Source organism: Macaca thibetana, chromosome 15 (assembly GCF_024542745.1).
Source record: "Macaca thibetana thibetana isolate TM-01 chromosome 15, ASM2454274v1, whole genome shotgun sequence".
NCBI classification, from domain to species: domain Eukaryota; kingdom Metazoa; phylum Chordata; class Mammalia; order Primates; family Cercopithecidae; genus Macaca; species Macaca thibetana.
The window spans coordinates 40247869-40272500 of record NC_065592.1 but is presented as its reverse complement, the minus strand read 5'-3'; positions in this window follow the sequence as shown (position 1 = coordinate 40272500).

Genomic DNA, 24632 nt, shown 5'->3' with positions numbered 1-24632 from the left:
TTTTTGAGACAGAGTCTTGCTCTGTCACCCAGGCTAGAGTGCAGTGGTGCAATCTAGGCTCACTGCAAGCTCTGCCTCCCGGGTTCACACCATTCTCCTGCCTTAGCCTTCCGAGTAGCTGGGACTACAGGTGCCCACCATCACACTCGGCTAATTTTTTGTATTTTTTTTTTTTAGTAGAGACAGGGTTTCACTGTGTTAGCCAGGGTGGTCTCAATCTCCTGACCTCGTGATCTACCCGCCTTGGCCTCCCAAAGTGTTGGGATTACAGGCTTAAGCCACCGCACCCAGCCAGAAATTTATTTTAGGTAGGGTAGAAGTTCATTAGACTTCTAAAAGTATCTGAAACATGTCTCAATCAATTTAAAGGTTTATTTTGCCAAGGTTAAGGGCCATGGCCTATCACAAAGCTTCAGGAGGTCTTGAGAACATGTGCCCAAGTTGCTTGAGTTATAGCTTGGTTTACACATTTTAGCAAGACAGAAGTTACAGGCAAAGACATAAATCAATATATGTAAGGTATACATTGGTTTGGCTCAGAAAAGCAAGACATCTCCAAGTGGGGGAGAGGGATAGGAGGGGATGGGGCAGGGGTTCCAGCTCATAGGTGGATTCAGAGATTTCCTGATTGGTGATTCATTGAAAGAGTTAAGCCCTGCCTGAAGAGTTGAATTCAGCATAAAGAAATGCTTGAGTTTAGATAACAGGGTTGTGGAAGCCCAGGCTCTTGTTATGTAGATGAAGACTCCAGGTAGCAGGTTTCAGAGAGTATAAATGGTGAATGTCTCTTAACAGACCTTAAAAGGTGTCAGACTCTCCAGAAAAAAAAACTTAATGAGGAAAGGAGATTTTCTACAGAATGCAAATTTCTCCCACAAGAGACAGTTTACAGGGCTGTTTCAGAATATGTCAAATAAACATATTTGAGGGTAAAATACTTTGATATCTTTCAGGGCCTGTTATCTTTCATATGATGCTACACCAGAGTAATGTTGGAATTTGGTATTGTGTCCGGAATTGGTGGGTTCTGGGTCTCACTGACTTCAAGAATGAAGCCGCGGACCCTCACGGTAAGTGTTACAGTTCTTAAAGATGGTGTGTCTGGAGTTTGTTCCTTCTGATGTTCGGAGATGTTCGGAGTTTCTTCCTTCTGGTGGGTTCGTGATCTCACTGGCTTCAGAAGCGAAGCTGCAGACCTTCACGGTGAGCGTTACAGCCCTTAAGGTGGTGCATCTGGAGGTGTTTGTTCCTCCCGTCCGGAGTTGTTCATTCCTCCTGGTGGGTTCATGGTCTCGCTGGCCTCAGGAGTGAAGCTGCAGACCTTCACAGTGAGTGTTACAGCTGACAAAGGCAGTGTGGACCCAAGGAATGAGCAGCAGCAAGATTTATTGCAAAGAGCGAAAAAACAAAACTTACACAGTGTGGAAGGGGACCCCAGTGAGTTGCAGCTGCTGGCTCAGCCCCACCCACAACCTGCTGATTGGTCCATTTTACAGAGAGCTGATTGGTCTGTTTTGACATGGTGCTGATTGGTGCATTTACAATCCCTGAGCTAGACACAGAGTGCTGATTGGTGCATTTACAATCCTCTAGCTAGACATAAAAGTTCTCCAAGTCCCCACTAGATTAGCTAGACACAGAGCACTGATTGGTGCTTTTACAATCCTCTAGATCCACATATAAGTTCTCCCAGTCCCCACCTGACTCAGAAGCCCAGCTGGCTTGCCTAGTGGATCCTGTGCCAGGGCCACGGGCAGAGGAGCCTGCCAGCCCCACACCACAGGCACCTGCACTCCTCAGTCCTTGGGTGGTCAATGGGACTGGGTGCCATGGAGCAGGCAGCAGCACCCGTAGGGAGGGCTCAGGTGCCCATTGGGAAGGCTCGGGCCACCCAGGAGCCCACCGTGGGGCGGGGTGGGAGACGGGTGGGGGAGAGGCGGGTGGGGGAGGAGGGGAGGGGGGAGGCGGGGGGAGGGGGGAGAAGAGGGGAGAGGGAGGGGAGAGATGCCGGGAGGGGGAGGGGAGAGGCGAGGTGGGGGGAGGGGGGAGGTGAGGGGGGAGGGGAGAGACAGGGGGAGGGGGGAGGGGAGAGGCGGCGTGTGGGGTCGGGACTCAGGCATGGTGTGCTGCAGGTCCTGAGCCCTGCCCCGTGGGGAGGCAGCTGAGGCCTGGCGAGAATTCAAGCTCTGTGCGGGCAGCCTGGCAGTGCTGGGGAACCAGGTGCACCCTCCGCAGCTGCTGGCCCAGGTGCTAAGCTCCTCACTGGCCAGCGGCTGGCCACTCCCAGTGCGGGGCCTGCTGAGCTGGCGCCCACCCGGAGCTCATGCTGGCCCTTGAGAGCCCCCAGCGCGGCCCCAGTTCCTGCCTGTGCCTCTCCTTCCACACCTTCCCACAAACAGAGGGTGCTGGCTCCGGCCTCAGCCAGCCCAGAGAGGGGCTCCCAGGGTGCAGTGGTGGGCTGAAGGGCTCCTCAAGTGTGGCCAGAGTGGACGCCAAGGCCGAGGAGGCGCTGAGAGCGAGCGAGGGCCGCCAGCACATTGTCACCTTTCAGTATCTTATTGCAACTAAGAGTCTGTTTTGTCAGTCTTAACATCTCTGTTTTAATGTTAACACTGCCTAGTTATGTCTAAACTCCAAAAGAAGGAAAGTATAATGAGGCACGTCTGACCCTTACATCCTGTCATGGCCTGAATTAGCTTTTCAGGTTTCTTTGGGGGCCCCTTGGCCAAGAGGAGGACCTCTTGGCCAATTGGTTGGGGGGCCTAGAACTTTGCTTTTGGTTTACAGATTGATGCAAGAACCAGAAAATAGCCACAATTTATTAATATACTCAGGGCATTCCACTCCCAATAAGAAGGATGAATTACTTGCTCTCTGGATGGGGAATATTTATATCTAAATTCTGATTGTTTGGTGCTGCCTTTTACCCAATTTGGCATCTTGGATCCTACACTGCTGTCAGTGTTAAACATAAAATTTGGTTCCTCTTCCTTCTGCCGCAGATATTATATGCATCTGGTGGAAGATGTTCTTGTCAAAAGACAACTTGGACTCTTTCACCACCACAGTACCTTTCTGATTCATATAAGCTCAAGATTGTCAATGCTATTGACACCACAGACTCAACACAAACTTACTTAGCACTTACGACATAAAAATCTGAGTTGTATAATCAAGCAGAAAAAGTTAAGTAAGAGACAATTCCATGAACACTGATCAAAAAATCTTCAATGAAATATAGCAAGCTAAATTCAGCAGTTAAAAAGATTACACGCCATGACAAGTGGGATTTATTCCTGGAATGTAAGGTTATTTCGATATATGAAAACCAATCAATGTAATATATTACAATAACAGAATGAAGGGGGAAAAACATGTGATCATCTCAATTGATGCAGAAAAAGGTGATCTCACAAAATTCAACACCCTTTCATGATAAAAACACTTGACAAAATAAAAATAGAAAGAAATTGCCTTAACATAATAAAGGCCATATATGAAAAGCCCATAGCTAATATCATACTCAGTGGTGAAGGGCTGAAAGCTCTTCCTTTAAGATCAGGAATAAGACAAAGATGCCCACTTTTACCACTTCTATTCAACATGGTATTAGAAGTTCTAGCCAAAGCAATTAGGTAAGAAAAAGAAATTAAAGGCATAGAAATTAGAAAGAAAGAAGTAAAATTAACTCTGTTTATGGAAGGATACGATTTTATATACAGAAAACCCTGAAGACTACACCAAAAAAAAAAAAATCTGTTACAACTAGTAAATAAATTAAGCAACGTGGTAAGATACAAAGTGAAAACACAAAAATCAGTTGCATTTTTATACTGACAATGAACAATCTAAAAAGGAAATTACAAAAACAACCCCATTTACAATAGCATCAAAATGTATAAAATCCTTATAAATTAACTTAAGCAAGGAAGGAAAGACTTGTACAGTGAAAACTACAAAACATTGGTGAAAGAAATTCAGGAAGACATAAATAAATAAAAACATACTCATGGTTTGGAAGACTTAATACAGTTAAGATGGTAATTTTAAGTCATGTATTTTAACACAATTTACAAGATTAGGGGAAAAAGAGATACAATTTCTACACAATAACAATCTGAGCAATTTACATACATTCCTTATTGATGAACTCAGTGATGTCCACAAAAAGTCAGCATTTGGTCTGAAATCAAAATACCTGGGTTCAAATTTTGGCTTACCGGTTGGACTTATACAAGGTTCTAACTTTCCCTAAGCCTCAGTGTAAGTTTAATTATCCATTAAGTTAGAGTAATAATTCCTACTTTCAAAGTTGGTTTACAGATTAAATGAAATAATATGCCAGATGACCTAGACAGACAGCACATAATATAGATGCTCAAGTTTTGTTGAAGAAAAAATTGGAATAATTTCATACCTGAGTAGATCACTTATAAATCAAAGCAATATAATACTTATTACTGGGTATTACTATGTGGGGAGTTATGAGAAGAAAAAATTTCAGTCTAATTGAAAAATAGGCTCAGAAGAGCAACAGTATGTATGTATTTAATCTGCATACAGTTGACCCTTAAGCAACAAAGGGGTTACAGGATCTTTGTACAGTCTAAAATCCCATATAACTTTTGACTCCTCAACAACTTAACTACTAACAGCTTTCTGTTGACCAAAACCTTACTAGTACCATAAGCAGTTCATTAAATCATGTTTTGTTTGTTACATGTATTACATGCTGTATTCTGACAATAAAGTAACCTAGAAAAGAGAAAATGCAATTAGGAAAATCATAAGGAAGAGAAAAAACATTTACAATACTGTACTGTATTTATCCATACCGTAAGTTTATGTCATCTGTTTATAAGATGAATCATCTGTCTGAAATGGTGAGCAACTGCAGCTGCAGACCTCAATCTAGAGTACATAACAAACTATTCCACTTTTTTCTTATAATCCATGACTTTTCTCTGCTTCCTGAAAGCACTTCCAGCATCACTAGTGGCTCTTAGTATGGGTCCCACAGTGTTATTTCAGGTTCTCAGTATTGCTCTAAACATGGTGAAAAATACATGAGAACCGCGAGAGATCACTTTTTGCTGCAATTCACAATTTACTGAAGAGAGAATCTGCCCTCACAGAGATGATTACTGTCACAAAGTGCTTTAAGTGGATATTCATAACATCTGAGCTCACCACAGTAGTAACAGGAGGCATCTACAAAATTATTACAGTAGTACAGTACGTGCTGCAGTGAATTTTATGCAGTTATGATTTTATACTGCATCTTCACATTTGTTTACATTTCTCTGGACTGTGAATGGTAACATGTACAGTCTGTATGCCTAAGTTTTGATAAATCTTAACTTCTTATTATAGACTTGTGTGTATTTTATGGTAGTAAATGATAAAATAGACTAGTACTACATATATTTTATGCATCATGACATACCTAATTTTTCTTAACTTTTTTGATATTTCTAAGCTATGCTGTTTGTAACTTTTTTCAAATTGTCACAAATCTCAAAAAAATTTTCCAATCCACTTATTGAAAAAAATTCATATATAAGTGGATTAGTGTAGTTAAAACTCATGTTGCTCAAGGGTCAACTGTAAATATCTTTATTATTTAATATATATTATTTAAAATACATTTATTTTATATATGCATATGCATGTGCATATAATAAATAAGATATATACACATGAGGTCATCCTAAGGTCTTGAGTGTTATCCCTTTATAGACAAAGGAATCAAAAAAGAATCTCAAGGAAGTCTCAATCTATTAAAAAAGGTGCACATACATAAAGGAGCCTTTAAAGGAATCCTCAAGAATTCAAATAGTTCATTTATGATGGTATACAAGATTAAGAGCATTCACTGGACTAATAAAAATAGTAAAATGCAACTGTAAATTGTTAGAAATTAATGCATAAGTATAATTTAAGACAGTATCCAGGAGGGCGGAGCAAGATGGCCGAATAGGAACAGCTCCAGTCTCCAACTCCCAGCGCGAGCGACACAGAAGACCGGTGATTTCTGCATTTTCAACTGAGGTACTGGGTTCATCTCACTGGGGAGTGCCGGACGATCGGTGCTGGTCAGCTGCTGCAGCCCGACCAGCGAGAGCTGAAGCAGGGCGAGGCATCGCCTCACCTGGGAAGCGCAAGGGGGAAGGGAATCCCTTTTCCTAGCCAGGGGAACTGAGACACACAACACCTGGAAAATCGGGTAACTCCCACCCCAATACTGCGCTTTAAGCAAACAGGCACACCAGGAGATCATATCCCACACCTGGCCGGGAGGGTCCCACGCCCACGGAGCCTCCCTCATTGCTAGCACAGCAGTCTGTGATCTACCGGCAAGGCAGCAGCGAGGCTGGGGGAGGGGCGCCCGCCATTGCTGAGGCTTAAGTAGGTAAACAAAGCTGCTGGGAAGCTCAAACTGGGTGGAGCTTACAGCAGCTCAAGGAAACCTGCCTGTCTCTGTAGACTCCACCTCTGGGGACAGGGCACAGTAAACAATAACAAACACAGCAGAAGCCTCTGCAGACGCAAACGACTCTGTCTGACAGCTTTGAAGAGAGCAGTGGATCTCCCAACACGGAGGTTGAGATCTGAGAAGGGACAGACTCCCTGCTCAAGTGGGTCCCTGACCCCTGAGTAGCCTAACTGGGAGACATCCCCCACTAGGGGCAGTCTGACACCCCACACTTCACAGGGTGGAGTACACCCCTGAGAGGAAGCTTCCAAAGCAAGAATCAGACAGGTACACTTGCTGTTCAGAAACATTCTATCTTCTGCAGGCTCTGCTGCTGATACCCAGGCAAACAGGGTCTGGAGTGGACCTCAAGCAATCTCCAACAGACCTACAGCTGAGGGTCCTGACCGTTAGAAGGAAAACTATCAAACAGGAAGGACACCTACACCAAAACCCCATCAGTACATCACCATCATCAAAGACCAGAGGCAGATAAAACCACAAAGATGGGGAAAAGGCAGGGCAGAAAAGCTGGAAATTCAAAAAATAAGAGTGCATCTCCCCCGGCAAAGGAGCGCAGCTCATCGCCAGCAACGGATCAAAGCTGGACGGAGAATGACTTTGATGAGATGAGAGAAGAAGGCTTCAGTCCATCAAATTTCTCAGAGCTAAAGGAGGAATTACATACCCAGCGTAAAGAAACTAAAAATCTTGAAAAAAAAGTGGAAGAATTGATGGCTAGAGTAATTAATGCAGAGAAGGTCATAAACGAAATGAAAGAGATGAAAACCATGACACGAGAAATACGTGACAAATGCACAAGTTTCAGTAACCGACTCGATCAACTGGAAGCGATTGAGGATCAAATGAATGAAATGAAGCGAGAAGAGAAACCAAAAGAAAAAAGAAGAAAAAGAAATGAACAAAGCCTGCAAGAAGTATGGGATTATGTAAAAAGACCAAATCTACGTCTGATTGGGGTGCCTGAAAGTGAGGGGGAAAATGGAACCAAGTTGGAAAACACTCTTCAGGATATCATCCAGGAGAACTTCCCCAACCTAGTAGGGCAGGCCAACATTCAAATCCAGGAAATACAGAGAACGCCACAAAGATACTCCTCGAGAAGAGCAACTCCAAGACACATAATTGCCAGATTCACCAAAGTTGAAATGAAGGAAAAAATCTTAAGGGCAGCCAGAGAGAAAGGTCGGGTTACCCACAAAGGGAAGCCCATCAGACTAACAGCAGATCTCTCGGCAGAAACTCTACAAGCCAGAAGAGAGTGGGGGCCAATATTCAGCATTCTTAAAGAAAAGAATTTTCAACCCAGAATTTCATATCCAGCCAAACTAAGTTTCATAAGTGAAGGAGAAATAAAATCCTTTACAGATAAGCAAATGCTTAGAGATTTTGTCACCACTAGGCCTGCCTTACAAGAGACCCTGAAGGAAGCACTAAACATGGAAAGGAACAACCGGTACCAGCCATTGCAAAAACATGCCAAAATGTAAAGACCATCGATGCTAGAAAGAAACTGCATCAACTAACGAGCAAAATAACCAGTTAATATCATAATGGCAGGATCAAGTTCACACATAACAATCTTAACCTTAAATGTAAATGGACTAAATGCTCCAATTAAAAGACACAGACTGGTAAACTGGATAAAGAGTCAAGACCCATCAGTCTGCTGTATTCAGGAGACCCATCTCACACGCAGAGACATACATAGGCTCAAAATAAAGGGATGGAGGAAGATTTACCAAGCAAATGGAGAACAAAAAAAAGCGGGGGTTGCAATACTAGTCTCTGATAAAACAGACTTTAAACCATCAAAGATCAGAAGAGACAAAGAAGGCCATTACATAATGGTAAAGGGATCAATTCAACAGGAAGAGCTAACTATCCTAAATATATATGCACCCAATACAGGAGCACCCAGATTCATCAAGCAAGTCCTTAGAGACTTACAAAGAGACTTAGACTCCCATACAATAATAATGGGAGACTTCAACACTCCACTGTCAACATTAGACAGATCAACGAGACAGAAAGTTAACAAGGATATCCAGGAATTGAACTCATCTCTGCAGCAAGCAGACCTAATAGACATCTATAGAACTCTCCACCCCAAATCAACAGAATATACATTCTTCTCAGCACCACATCGTACTTACTCCAAAATTGACCACGTAATTGGAAGTAAATCACTCCTCAGCAAATGTACAAGAACAGAAATTATAACAAACTGTCTCTCAGACCACAGTGCAATCAAACTAGAACTCAGGACTAAGAAACTCAATCCAAACCGCTCAACTACATGGAAACTGAACAACCTGCTCCTGAATGACTACTGGGTACATAACGAAATGAAGGCAGAAATAAAGATGTTCTTTGAAACCAATGAGAACAAAGATACAACATACCAGAATCTCTGGGACACATTTAAAGCAGTGTGTAGAGGGAAATTTATAGCACTAAATGCCCACAAGAGAAAGCTGGAAAGATCTAAAATTGACACTCTAACATCGCAATTAAAAGAACTAGAGAAGCAAGAGCAAACACATTCGAAAGCTAGCAGAAGGCAAGAAATAACTAAGATCAGAGCAGAACTGAAGGAGATACAGACACAAAAAACCCTCCAAAAAATCAATGAATCCAGGAGTTGGTTTTTTGAAAAGATCAACAAAATTGACAGACCTCTAGCAAGACTAATAAAGAAGAAAAGAGAGAAGAATCAAATCGACGCAATTAAAAATGATCAAGGGGATATCACCACCGACCCCACAGAAATACAAACTACCATCAGAGAATACTATAAACACCTCTACGCAAATAAACTGGAAAATCTAGAAGAAATGGATAATTTCCTGGACACTTACACTCTTCCAAGACTAAACCAGGAAGAAGTTGAATCCCTGAATAGACCAATAGCAGGCTCTGAAATTGAGGCAATAATTAATAGCCTATCAACCAAAAAAGTCCAGGACCAGATGGATTCACAGCTGAATTCTACCAGAGGTACAAGGAGGAGTTGGTACCATTCCTTCTGAAACTATTCCAATCAATAGAAAAAGAGGGAATCCTCCCTAACTCATTTTATGAGGCCAACATCATCCTGATACCAAAGCCTGGCAGAGACACAACAAAAAAAGAGAATTTTAGACCAATATCCCTGATGAACATCGATGCAAAAATGCTCAATAAAATACTGGCAAACCGGATTCAGCAACACATCAAAAAGCTTATCCACCATGATCAAGTGGGCTTCATCCCTGGGATGCAAGGCTGGTTCAACATTAGCAAATCAATAAACATAATCCAGCATATAAATAGAACCAAAGACAAGAACCACATGATTATCTCAATAGATGCAGAAAAGGCTTTTGACAAAATTCAACAGCCCTTCATGCTAAAAACGCTCAATAAATTCGGTATTGATGGAACGTACCTCAAAATAATAAGAGCTATTTATGACAAACCCACAGCCAATATCATACTGAATGGGCAAAAACTGGAAAAATTCCCTTTGAAAACTGGCACAAGACAGGGATGCCCTCTCTCACCACTCCTATTCAACATAGTGTTGGAAGTTCTGGCTAGGGCAATTAGGCAAGAGAAAGAAATCAAGGGTATTCAGTTAGGAAAAGAAGAAGTCAAATTGTCCCTGTTTGCAGATGACATGATTGTATATTTAGAAAACCCCATTGTCTCAGCCCAAAATCTCCTTAAGCTCATAAGCAACTTCAGCAAATCTCAGGATACAAAATTAATGTGCAAAAATCACAAGCATTCATATACACCAGTAACAGACAAACAGAGAGCCAAATCAGGAATGAACTTCCATTCACAATTGCTTCAAAGTGAATAAAATACCTAGGAACCCAACTTACAAGGGATGTAAAGGACCTCTTCAAGGAGAACTACAAACCACTGCTCAGTGAAATAAAAGAGGACACAAACAAATGGAAGAACATACCATGCTCATGGATAGGAAGAATCAATATCGTGAAAATGGCCATACTGCCCAACGTAATTTATAGATTCAATGCCATCCCCATCAAGCTACCAATGAGTTTCTTCACAGAATTGGAAAGAACTGCTTTAAAGTTCATATGGAACCAAAAAAGAGCCCGCATCTCCAAGACAATCCTAAGTCAAAAGAACAAAGCTGGAGGCATCACGCTACCTGACTTCAAACTATACTACAAGGCTACAGTAACCAAAACAGCATGGTACTGGTACCAAAACAGAGATATAGACCAATGGAACAGAACAGAGTCCTCAGAAATAATACCACACATCTATAGCCATCTGATCTTTGACAAACCTGACAAAAACAAGAAATGAGGAAAGGATTCCCTATTCAATAAATGGTGCTGGGAGAATTGGCTAGCCATAAGTAGAAAGCTGAAACTGGATCCTTTCCTTACTCCTTATACGAAAATTAATTCAAGATGGATTAGAGACTTAAATGTTAGACCTAATACCATAAAAATCCTAGAGGAAAACCTAGGTAGTACCATTCAGGACATAGGCATGGGCAAAGACTTCATGTCTAAAACACCAAAAGCAACAGCAGCAAAAGCCAAAATTGACAAATGGGATCTAATTAAACTAAAGAGCTTCTGCACAGCAAAAGAAACTACCATCAGAGTGAACAGGCAACCTACAGAATGGGAGAAAATTTTTGCAATCTACTCATCTGACAAAGGGCTAATATCCAGAACCTACAAAGAACTCAAACAAATTTACAAGAAAAAAACAAACAACCCCATCAAAAAGTGGGCAAAGGATATGAACAGACATTTCTCAAAAGAAGACATTCATACAGCCAACAGACACATGAAAAAATGCTCTCATCATCACTGGCCATCAGAGAAATGCAAATCAAAACCACAATGAGATACCATCTCACACCAGTTAGAATGGCGATCATTAAAAAGTCAGGAAACAACAGGTGCTGGAGAGGATGTGGAGAAATAGGAACACTTTTACACTGTTGGTGGGATTGTAAACTAGTTCAACCATTATGGAAAACAGTATGGCAATTCCTCAAGGATCTAGAACTAGATGTACCATATGACCCAGCCATCCCATTACTGGGTATATACCCAAAGGATTATAAATTATGCTGCTATAAAGACACATGCACACGTATGTTTATTGCAGCACTATTCACAATAGCAAAGACTTGGAATCAACCCAAATGTCCATCAGTGACAGATTGGATTAAGAAAATGTGGCACATATACACCATGGAATACTATGCAGCCATAAAAAAGATGAGTTTGTGTCCTTTGTAGGGACATAGATGCAGCTGGAAACCATCATTCTTAGCAAACTATCACAAGAACAGAAAACCAAACACCGCATGTTCTCACTCATAGGTGGGAACTGAACAATGAGATCACTTGGACTCAGGAAGGGGAACATCACACACCGGGGCCTATCATGGGGAGGGGGGAGGGGGGAGGGATTGCATTGGGAGTTATACCTGATGTAAATGACGAGTTGATGGGTGCAGCACACCAACATGGCACAAGTATACATATGTAACAAACCTGCACGTTATGCACATGTACCCTACAACTTAAAGTATAATAATAATAAATAAATTTAAAAAAAAAAAAAAAAGACAGTATCCAACCAGAATATATTATGATTAAGTTGATGGCATAGCTTTCAAGTATAGGAAAGATATGTAGACTTTTACAGGATATAATAAAGGTACACAGACTTTACTAGTATAGAAAAGATATGCTAAGGGCTCAGTTTATATCTGAGGGCAAAAACCGTGCAAGGACACACCAGAGGCAATAAACCATCCTTAGCTACCTCTGCATGCCTTACCCAGAAGCCACCTGGGTGCATGCTAAACAGAGCTGCCAAGGAAAGGAGGGGGAGGGGACAAACTTACGTGGCCGTTTTGCAATGGAATTCACTTATTGAAACCAGAGAGACGACTGACCAAAGTTTCCATAGGTCTCTCAGCTGAGGAATTTGCACTGAGATTAGCAATATGATTTGCCAAATTCATTTCTTAGCCCTAAAGGAACCAGATCCTTTTAATCAGTTGGCCCATCTGTCCTGGAGATTTCTTGGAGAGAAACAGTAGACTTTTATTTATCAAGGAATTGCATGCTTATTGGTAAGACAAGCTTCTAGGGAACCTCTGGCCTTAGCTAGTGTCACAAGCCTCTGAGCTGTCCCTGAGGGAGATAAAATAAAAGCTATCCTGTGAAGACCACAGCGCTTTTAGCAGAATCTGTGTGGGCAGCCTTCATCTGATTCTTTTCTTTCTTCTAATATTTAGACACTTCATTGGTTCCTACTCTGGCTTTAGACCTTGGACTTGAACTTTCAGAGTCTTCTCCTCAACTCTACCCCTGATTAAACAGCTCGAGGCCCCTCCTGTTCTTTCCAGTCCCTGAACTTCCTTATCTTTGGTGACCCAATCCCCATTCCAGACTAGGTTCAATCACCTTTCTGTTATCAGTCTAGCACACCTCAGAATTTTCCCTCATTCAAGCCCCAAGAGTACCAAGAAAGAAAACCCAGCCAACTAAGTGCCCTCGCACTAGGAATTGGGAGATGTAGTTGGGGACCATCTGTCCTGCTTGCTCACCCTCTAGAGACCCTTTCCAAAATCCTATCCACCCACCACTAAAGACTTCCTTTATTCTGGTGGCGGAGAAGTGAGTAAGTGATTTTCCCCACTCCCATGACCCTGTCTCCACCTCAGTGACCTGGGTCAAGAATAAGAAGAGAGAGTAGTGCCTGAATAATTACCTCACCTGAGACTCACAATCACCCTGTCAAATACATATATATGTACAATCACATCATATACACTTAAGAGCTGATATAGTTTGGCCATGTCCCCACCCAAATCTCATCTTGAATTGTAGTTTCCATAATCCCCATGTGTCATGGGAGAGACCCAGAGGGAGGTAATTGAATCATAGGGGTGGTTACCTCCATGCTGTTCTTGTGATAGTGAGTGAGTTTTCAAGAGATCTGATGGTTTTATAAGGGGCTTTTCTCCCTTTTGCTCAACACTTCTCCTTGCTGCCACCACAATTGTAAGTTTCTTGAGGCCTCCCCAGCCTTGCAAAACTATGAGTTAATTAAACCTCTTTCTTTTTAAATTACCCAGTCTCGGGTATTTCTTCATAGCAGTGTGAGAACGGACTAATACAAGAGCTAAGAAAAGCTTCCACTTTTAAATCAAATGTCTTACTCTTCCAAAAAGAACACTGCTTATTGAAATAAATGAAAAAAGGATGGTTGTTTTAAATCAGTATGACTAATGTTAAAAAAAAAAAAAAAAAAAAAAAAAACAGCTGGTAAGGAATACTAGGTAATCACATACACACAAGCTACCAACTAGGAACATTACAGTGTTATACCTACCATAATTTACTTCTCCCTCCCCATGTAGTCACTCAGAGTAGCAGCTGTGAACTTGGGCTTTGCCTATTGGAGACCATTAGGAAAAGCAGCATGATTCATCATCTTCTGTTTGTGTTACTTTAACTTAGTCATTTGGAGGCAGATCTTCTGAGACACTAACAATAGTCTGAGACTAAATTGATTTTTTTCTTTAAATAACTTGTGGATTTTTTAACTCTTGAAATTTCTGCCATTTCAGGTAAAGATGCATAAAATCTTTCAGTGAGAAGGGAACTTGGAGGTCACCTAGAACAATCTCTCATCCTCATCAAACTATCTTCTACAGCATTGCTGGAAGCTATGCAGACTCACTTTGAGTTCTTCCAGCAATGAGAAGTTCACCACTCAAAAGAAAGACCATTTTGATTTTTCAGATAGCTCTAATTATTATGTTTTTCTTTTATATATTCCTATGTAATCAATCAGTAGTTTGTTAAAATTTTTTCTTTTAGCTTTATCCAGGAGTGTAATAGTCTGTTCTCACATTGCTATAAGGAACAACCCAGGACTGGGTAATTTATAATGAAAAGAGGTTTAATTGGTCGACGGTTCCACAGGCTGTGCAGGAAGCATGGCTGGGGAGGCCTCAGGAAACTCACAATCATGATAGAAAGCAAAGACGAAGGAGGCACATCTTACATGGCCAGAGCAGGAGGAATAGAGAGATAGAGAAGATACTACATACTTTTAAACAACCAGATCTCATGATTACTCACTCGCTATCATGATAACAGCACCAAAGGGGAAATTTTCCCCCTTGATCCAATCACTTCCAACCTGACCCCATTTCCAACAGTGTGAATTAAAATTTGACATGAGATTTGAGCAAGAATAAAGACCCAAACCATATTATTCCACACCAACCCCTCCCAAATCTCATGTCATTCTCACATTTCCAAATACAATCATGTCTTTCCAACAGTACGCCAAAGTCTTAACTCATGCCAGCATTAGCTAAAAAGTCTAAAGTCCATTGTCTTGTCTGAGACAAGGCTAGTCCCTTTCACCTATAAGCCTGTAAAATAAAAAACAAGTTAGTTACTTCCAAGATAATATGGGGCTATAGGCATTAGGTAAACAATCCATTTCCAAAAGCAAAAAATCCACCAAAAGCAAGGGACTACAGGTGCCAAGCAAATCCAAAACCCAGCAGGGCAGTCATTAAATCTTAAAGCTCTAAAATAATCTCCTTTGACTCCATGTCTCACATCCAGGCCACACTAATGCAAAGGGTGGGCTCCCAAGGCCTTGAGCAGCTTCTCCACTGTAGCTCTGCAGGGCCCATCCCACATAGCTGCTCTCAAAGCCTAGCATTGAGTGTCTGTGAGTTTTCCAGGTGCATGGTATAAGCTGTCAGTGAATCTAACATTTTTGGGTCTGGAGGATGGTGGCTCTCTTCTCACAGCTCCACTGGGTAGTGCTCCAGTGGGCACTCTGTTTGGGGGCTTCAGACCCACATTTCCCCTCTGCACTTCCCTAGTAGAGGTTCTCAATGAGGGCCCCAATTTCAAAGCAGGCTTCTCCTTGGACATCCAGGCTTTACATCTTCTGAAACCTAGGTGGAGGCTCCCAAGTCTCAACTCTTGCACTCTGCACACCTGCAGGCTTAACACAACATGGAAGCCACCAGGGCTTAGAGCTTGCTCACTCTGGAGCAGTGACCTGAGATGTATTGGGGGCCCTTTTAGCTATGGCTGGACCTGGAGTGGCTGGGACACAGGGAGCAGTGTCCCAAGGTTGTGTAGGGCACCGGGGCCCTGGGGACCCAGTTCACAAAACCATTCTTCCCACCTAGGCCTCCAGGCCAATGATGGGAAAGGCCATGAATGTCTTTGAAATGCCTTGGAGGCATTTGCCTCGTTATCTTGGCTATTAATATTTGGCTTCTCTTTACTTATGCAAATTTCTGCAGCAGGATTGAGTTTTTCCACAGAAAATGGGTTTTTGTTTTCTACCACATGGCCAGGCTGCAAATTTTCCAAATTTTTACACTCTGCTTTCCTTTTAAATGTAAATTCCAGTTTCAGATAATCTCTTTGCTTATGCAAATGAGCATACACTGTTAGAAGCAGCCAGGTCACACTTTCAACACCTTGCTGCTTAGCAATTTCTTCTACCAGATACTCTAAATCATCTCTCTCAAGTCCAAACTTCCACAGATCTCTAGGGCAGGGCACAATGCCTCCAACGTCTTCGCTAATGCATAAGAAAAGTGACCTTTGCTCCAATTCCCAGTAATTTCCTCATCTCCATTTGAGACCTCATCAGCCTGGCCATCTCTGTCCATATCGCTATCAGCATTTTGGTCAAAACCATTCAACAAGTCTCTAGAAAGTTTCAAACTTTCCCTCATCTTCCTGTCTTCTTGAGTCCTCCAAACTGTTCCAACCTGTGTCCATTACTCACTTCCAAAGTCACTTCCACATTTTTAAGTATTTTTATAGCAATGCCCCACTTTCCAGCACCAATTTTCTGTATTAGTCCATTCTTGCATTGCTATAAAGAACTACCTGAGACTGGGTAATTTATTTAAAAAAAAAAAAAAAAAGAGGTTTAATTGGCTCACGATTCTGCAGGCTATAAAGGAAGCATGGCTGGGCAGGCCTGAGGAAACTTACAATCATGACAGAAGGCAAAGAGGAAGGAGACATGTCTTACATGGCCAGAGCAAGAGGAAGAGAGAGGGTGGAAGGTGCTGCACACTTTTAAACACCAGATCTCATGATTACTCACTCACTATCATGAGAACAGCACCAAAGGGGAAATTTGCTGCCTTGATCCAATCACTTCCCACCAGACCACACCTCCAACATTGGAGATTAAAATTTGACATGAGATTTTGTCAGGGACAAAGACCCAACCATATAAGGGAGGAAATTATTTTCCTGATCACATAGTATCTCTTCAACTAAGGCAGATTTTATGTTTGTTTTATCTTCTCATTTCTAGGATAAGAATCTATAGCTTCTCTAAATTTTCCTTTAGACTCCTCAGCATCCCAGACACTCTCCTTTGAATGAATAGCTCTCTTGGGAAATGGCAGGAAATTTTAACAGAAGGCTCATGATGTGACCTGGCCTGGGCCAGGTCTCTGTAGAGCCTCTGTGAGCACAATGCTTCCACACATGCAACTCTGGCTTTCTTAGAAGCCATGCCACATTATTGTCTCATCTGAGTTTGCAGGTGTGGAAGCTCCTGGTGTCCTTCTCAAATAGTGTGCCTTACTTTCAGGGTGTCCCTGGCTCTGTCACTCAAGGATTCACTTTTTAACTCAAATTCACTATTTTATATATTTATAGCTACTAAATTTTATCTTGTAAGCTTTAACCCAATATGCCAGATATCAAGACCACTTAACTATTATTTACTGTCTCTTCCAAATTTTCATCATTCCAAAATGTGAGGAGTGTTTTCAAAGACTTTATATTTGATGATAATTCTTACTACCGAAGGAAAAAGCAAAGCAGTAAAGACATCAACCCTGTAATGAATGATCTTTGGAGAAGTTTTATAAGCAGGCTGCTGAACTAGAGCCTAATGGTAAAAACACTTCCCAACTATCAGAGAGTTACATATCTTGATGACATTCGCAAGACCCCTAAACCACAATTGCCCATAGAAGTTTTTTTACCCAATAAAATATTTTGGCCTACATAAAGGTACTTCATAAGAAGCAGCCCTCAAAACTCACCATTGCATTTCATGTAAGGATTTATTGAGCAGATGGTTTACTACATGACATATGTCCTCTTTGCAAGGACCCAACAGAAGCTTCAGTGCTCTCAGTGCTGTTTCTCTTTCCTATAGACACTTGTATTTATGATGTTTCCTCTTTACTTTGACTGTTAGGAAGCCCACAGCAACATTTGTAAACTACCTCTAGGAAGTGTACAAAGTATGGAATAACAGAATGTCATGGCACACATTTTATGAAGCAACAACACACTCCGTTCCCTCTTATTTCCTTTAATGTTGTTTTTCCTTTACCCTAATTTTCTCACTCTTTTGCATCATCTTATTAAACTTTATGTATTGTTAAAGCCATCAAAAACCTTTTTAGAATAAAGATAAAAATAGAAGATAGATAAACAATCCAGGCCACATCTTTCTAAGGATTTTATCAACAACAATATCATGAGAATTTTGCTAGAAGGTTTGCTGCATCAAAATACATACACTATGTTTATAGCTTTAACATGATCCACAGGACTTATGATTATTTATTTATTTAACTTTTTTTTTTCTTTTTGAAACAGGGTCTCACCCGGTCACCCAAGCTGGAGTGCAGTGGTGCAATCACAGCTTGCTGCAGCCTCAACCTCCCAGGGTCAAGCAATCCTCCTGCCTCAGCCTCCTGAGTAGCTGGGACTATAGGACTACAGGCACTCACCACCACATCTGGTTAATTATTTTTATTTTTTGTAGAGATGGGGTCCCACTATGTTCCCCAGTCTCAATTATTTAAAAGAACAAGGAAAATAAGGAAATGTCCTTGTCCTAGTAGAACCATACCAGTTCCTGACAATTACTACTTTTCTAATTGTTTACAAATCATAAGTATAGTTGCCATTTTTAGAATTTTTCCAGGGATTAATATCAAGCTAGAAATTCAGGAATTAATATAAAGCTATCCACTCTGTTTGTGGAGGGTGGCATACATATTTTGTTTTTTTCTTTCGAAATCGGGGATATTTGCTCATTCCAAGTATTCTGGAATTCCTCCTATCCTTCATGTCTTATTTAAAGATCACTGATAATAGCTTTGAATGATTAACTGTCAGTTCTCTCAGTATTCTGGAGCAATTAAGAAATGCAGTGAACTTTATATTTAAGCCCAAGAAAAATCAGGCATCATTCTTTTGAGAATAAGGTTTAAAGTATGTTACAAGCTGTTCAAGTGGTTAAACTAGAATAATTAGTATTCTGTGCAAATAATTTTATCCCAAATATAAGCCTCTAGAGAGAGAAGTAAGAGAGTTCAGGAAATTAAAATTCATTGTGCACTCACTGTGTGTGGATACCACACTAGGTGGTTTACACACCTAATTTCACATTTGTAATAATCCTATAAGGATAAAAAAAAATAGCCATTGGGTACTAGGCTTAGTACCTGGGTGACAAAATAATCTGTACAACAAACCCCCGTGGAACAAGTTTTACCTGTAACAAACCTGCACATGTATTCCTGAACCTAAATAAAAGTTTAAAAAAAACAAAAAAAAAAACAAAAAAAAAACCTTACAATCTAAGTGATTGTGTTATCTTACAGATGAAAAAAAGTTAAGTTTCCAGGAGGTTAAATAGCTGCCTTAGATCACAAAGATAAACTATACAGCTGGGTCTTGAACCTATAGCTCATGCTTTTTCCCCCATATCAGACACGTGAAGTAACATAAAACGGTTAGCCATTTATACCTTTATCTGATTGGAAAATGACAGTCATGAGGTTTATGCCTGTCTTAGTAATCTTATTCCTTCAACACAAAAGTCAACTTGGAGCTAAGAAAACCTACATGAAAGAAGAGTTTTGAATCCCTAAGAAAAATAAATTGCAAAGAAAATACACTTTACCAGAGTACTAAGAGATAGTAAGGCTGCCATACCAAAGGTCGAAGGGAAAATTCTAATAGTAAGAATGAGATATGGCTGGGTGCAGTGGCTCACATCTGTAGTCCCAGCACTTTGGGAGGCCAAGGCAGGTGGCTTTCTTGAGCTCAGGAGTTCAAGACCAGCCTGGGCAACATGGCAAAACCTCATCTCTACCCCTCACTCCCCCAAAAAGAAAAGAAACAAAAAGTTAGCTAGGCGTAGTGGTGCGCACCTGTGGTACCAGCTACTGAGGAGGCTGAGGTGGGACAATCACTTGTGCCTGGGAGGCAGCAGTTGCAGTGAGCCAAGATGGTGCCATTGCATTCCAACCTCGGTGACAGAGTGAGACCCTGTCTCAGAAAAACTTAAAAAAGGAGAATGAGATATGTCATTATGAAAAAATAAGACAATATCCTTAGAGCAAAGTGAAGAAAAGAAAAAACAAAGTTAGATCAGGCAGTGACAGAACATTATCAGGCAATGGAAGATTATAATTACAGTTTAGTTAAGAAAAAGATATCTATATTTAGTTACTTACATTTCTTTAAATTTGCTTTAATTGCAGTTGAAGCCATAGTAGTAGCATGTATAGAAGAGACTGATCCAGGGGTTTGGGGTAGGCTCCTGTTATCTCTCCTTTGATAATAATCTGCTGACTGTAGTGCTTAATTCCAAGTGAGAAGTTGGAGCCACTGAATGTACACATTATACTGCCCCAGCATCTAGGAACAAAGGAAAAAAAAGTCTTCTAAATTTGAGATTATTAAATAATTAGTATATAATAGAACATATAATCTTTTGAAGAAGTAATTCATAAGAAAGAGTTTATAAATATGTTGCTGATTTTAAATAAAACAATGTGTTTCTCAGGAGTGTAAATTTGTTCAACCACTGTGGAAGACAGTGTGGCAATTCCTCAGAGTCCTAAAGACAGAAATACCATTTGACCTGGCAATCCCATTATTGGGTATGTACCCAAAGGAATGTAAATCATTCTATTATAAAGACACATGCACGCATATGTTTATTGCAGCACTATTCACAATAGCAAAGACATGGAATCAACCTAAATGCCCAACAATGATGGACTGAATAAAGAAAATGTGGTACGTATACACCAAGGAATACTATGCAGCCATTAAAAAGGATGAGATCATGTCCTTTGCAGGGACATGGATGGAGCTGGAGGCCACTATCCTTAGCAAACTAACACAGGAACAGAAAACCGAATACCACTTGTTCTCACTTATAAGTGGGAGCTAAATGATGAGAACACATGGACACATAGAGGGAAACAACCCACACTGGGGCCTATTGGAGGGTGGAAAGTGGGAGGAGGCAGAGGGAGAGGATCAGGAAAAATAACTTATGAGTACTAGGCTTAATACCTGGGTGATGAAATAATCTGTCCAACAAACTCCCACGACACACGTTTACCTATGTAACAAACCTGTACATGTACCCCTGAACTCAAAAGTCAAAACAAAAAAAAAGTGTGGTTCTCAAATTTCCATCAGACGCCAGAGTATTTCCCAAATTCATTCAAGGTGACTAGCATACACTTCTAGGGAGACATAACTACAATGCAATACAGGTAAAGATCCAATTGTATTGTTACTTACCTGGCACAAGGTTACTTCTGCTAACTGATAAAAGAATGAATTCACTAGCAAACATTTATCATTTTTTATCCAACAGTATACAAGAAAGAGGGTGTTTCTGTTATATATGATAAACATTGATTCCTTACATAGAAGCATACCTACACCAAAAAGGGCAACCCATACAGATAATTCTCCATAACAGAAAGAGACCTTAAAAGCATACAACATTTTGTTCTATTTTTGCCTCTTACTTTCTATTCCAGCTACTCATAATCATGTCTGCACTCAATCAGATCTAAACCTGTTGAGATTTCAGGAGCTCCAGCCTATGGAATCCTACCATGTGCCTTTTAGTCCCTAACCCTAGAACCTAGTACCTGTCATCTCCATTTATCTGGTAGCAGCTGCCACTAGAAAAGCAATAGTCGTCCTATTTTTAGTATCTACAACATACTAGCAGACACTGAGCTGATCTCATTTCATAATTAATCTCAAACCTCATCACAATCCTACAAGTTCTAATAATACCCCAATTTAAAGTTTAGGAAGCAAGGTCAGAAAGCCAATAAGTGGCCAAACCAGAATTGAAAACCAGGCACATCCAACTCTAAAACTTTGCCTTTCCAATAAGTCACATTGCCCCTCTAATTACGAACGGAGTGTCCTCTTCCTCCTCAGTACCCACTCCTTCTTTCCCTGATCTTTTCTGAGTTAAGCGCCTTACACCATAACATTATGTCTTGAGTCAATTAGGAGACTTTTACTGTCACTCTGCAGTTCCAAGTAGCAGTAAACCTATCTCAAACTGGCTTCAACACTGAAGCAGCTTTATTTGGTTCAAGTAACTAGAAAGTTAAGAGGTAGGAAAGCATTAAGCATGCTTTGCTCAGGGCTCCAGCCCCATTTCTCTGCTGTTCTGCTCCCTATGCTTGACTCCTTAAGTTGCCTTCAGAAGATAGTTAAAGGGGAAAAAAGTCCCACTTCAGAGAACCATCTGACAAAACTACTAGGGTTCCCTCTGATGACCACTCTAAGCAAGTCACAATGGCCAACACCAGTAATATGCTATGGCTGCCTTAGGACTATGTTCTCCGTCTCTGGAATAGTTCCTGAACAAAACATTCTAGCAAGAGGAGTAAGATTACCTGGTTGGACTAGAACAGTGGTTCTGCGTATTATCATCACCTGGTGATCTGTACGTACACTAACAACTCCCAGGCCACATCCCAGATCATTTCATCTCTAGAGCTGGCATCCTGGTGTTTATAATTTTGTTAAACCCCACAAGTAATTGGAATGTGCATCAGAGTTAGAAACAACTGGCTTACACTTATCAGATCACATTCCTGGAGTTGAGAGCGGGATCAATCCCACTCACTCTGCATGCACTCCTCCGGGGTGAAGTGGAATGGGTGGGATGGATGCAGGAGGGGTCAATGCCTCTGCAGCATTTACCATGCCTTGTTTTAAAATGGCCTCTTCCCCACTACACCATAAACTTCATAAAAATATAAAGTGTGTCAGGTCTACTCACTATTGCGCCTAGCAAGTACCTGGATGTAATAGTAAATATCCATTGAAACTTTTTAATGAATGAATGATTTGCAGACTCTATAAGGCTGGCTTTGCAAGCAAGTCCCATTCCCCTTTAAATGAGACAGACATCTTCTTCAGATTAACCTCTCAGTGTCCACTGTCACTCTTGGCTCAAAACTCTCAGGGATTCTCCCCTGCCTGCTTCATAACCTCCAGCTTCTTCACCCTGTGTTAAAAGTCAGCCACAGTTTATCCTTTATCTGCTTCTCCAGTGCCATCCCTGAGGATTACCTGCACTCAGAATACCTCATCTTTACTGAATTCTTCTCAAACGCATTCTACCTACAAGAAGCTGCTTTTTTCCCCACCATCAAGAATGGCTATAAAATAACCTTATTTTCATTCAAAAATTGAACTAACGCTCTATGCAAAGTGTCTTGGATCATATGAAGGATAATAATAACACCATAATAACAACCGACACTTTTTCAGCTCCTGTAAAAGCAAGCAACTTCTCTCCTGTCCTATAATATGGCACTTTATGTGTTACATATTAACAGGTTGCAGCATAACATACTAACTGCAATGACCTTAGGAAATGGTTATGTTTGTTACCCTTGGTTTCCCAGATGGAAAAACTGAGGCACAAGGAGACTATGTGACTTATCCAAAGCCACACAGCTAGTAAGTTGCAAGCCCAGGATTTAAGCTTGTTATATGACTTCAGAATCCAGGCACTTAACCATTACAACCTTGACAGGCAGAAAAAGAGCAAATAAGCTGTGACAATAGGCTGGGCTATGACAGTGGCAGTGGGAATGAGGAGAAAAGGTCATCCATGTATTTACAGAGAGGTATCATAAAGGAAAGGCAAACAGTGAAACCTCAACAATATCATAGCTTATAGCTGTATAATGAAAATGAACCCAAACTGCCATATTACAGGATGAGAGAGAAACCTTGGCAGAGTATAGGTTCTCATAAAAAATGGGCTCTTAAACGAGATATTTTTATGATCTGAAGATTAATAACATGTAATGGGCTGATCATGAAAGGGTTTGAATGTGAGGGTGGCCAGGGGTCACAGCCAGGCAAGAATCTGAGGATTGTGGTCCCCCATCCATTGTCTAATGCCTGAGTAAGGCTGAGGCTCAAAAAATAAAAAAGTCAAAAACAGAATCATGATCTCAGAGACCCAGCCCATGTGGCATGCGTCCTCTTGAGAGAGGCCCCTGGTTTTCAGAAGTCTAGAAATGTGTGTAGAGAAATAAGGCAAAACACAGCAGGTGATGCCAGCTGGAACCTTCTCTGTTTTATTCATGCCTCGTTGGCAGACGGCTGGTTCCCAGGAGGTGGCTGAATCTCACAAGGTTCAGATGTTAGAGGAAACAAATAACTAATTGTGCTGAACCTCAGCTTGGATTCATTCTGGGGTGTGGACAAGCGTTTGTGTCTCCAGAGACTGCAGTGAAGTGGAAAGCATCTATTAGCCAGCTTGGTCATCTGAACTGAACAGAATAATTGAACTGTTGCCAAATCTGTGGGTGACTAGATGTCCTGTGTAAGCCAGGACAATCCTGAGAAATCATGGTCATTGTCAACCGTGGCCTACACTTGAAAGGTATGGCATGTCTCCATTTTCCCTTGGAAACACATTATGCATCTCTCTAAACTTATTTAAGTTTGGTTACATTTCTTACAGGAACTAAGTGTATTTTCATCTTTTATATTTTTCTACCTAGATAACTAACAAGTCTATTCCCTGCTCTGTCAAAGACTTCCCTTTTATATGTTTTAAAACTATTTGATGCATCAAGCCTTGCCCTTCTATTCTAGTTCAATTCAGAGGTCAGAATTAGAACAACTTCTGAGTGCTCCCCTATCTGCAAGATCTTAATGCTCAGAGTTGGACAGGTGAAGGGAAAATAATTAAAAGGCTGCTCCTTCCCTTCAAGTAGCTCTCAAATCTTTGG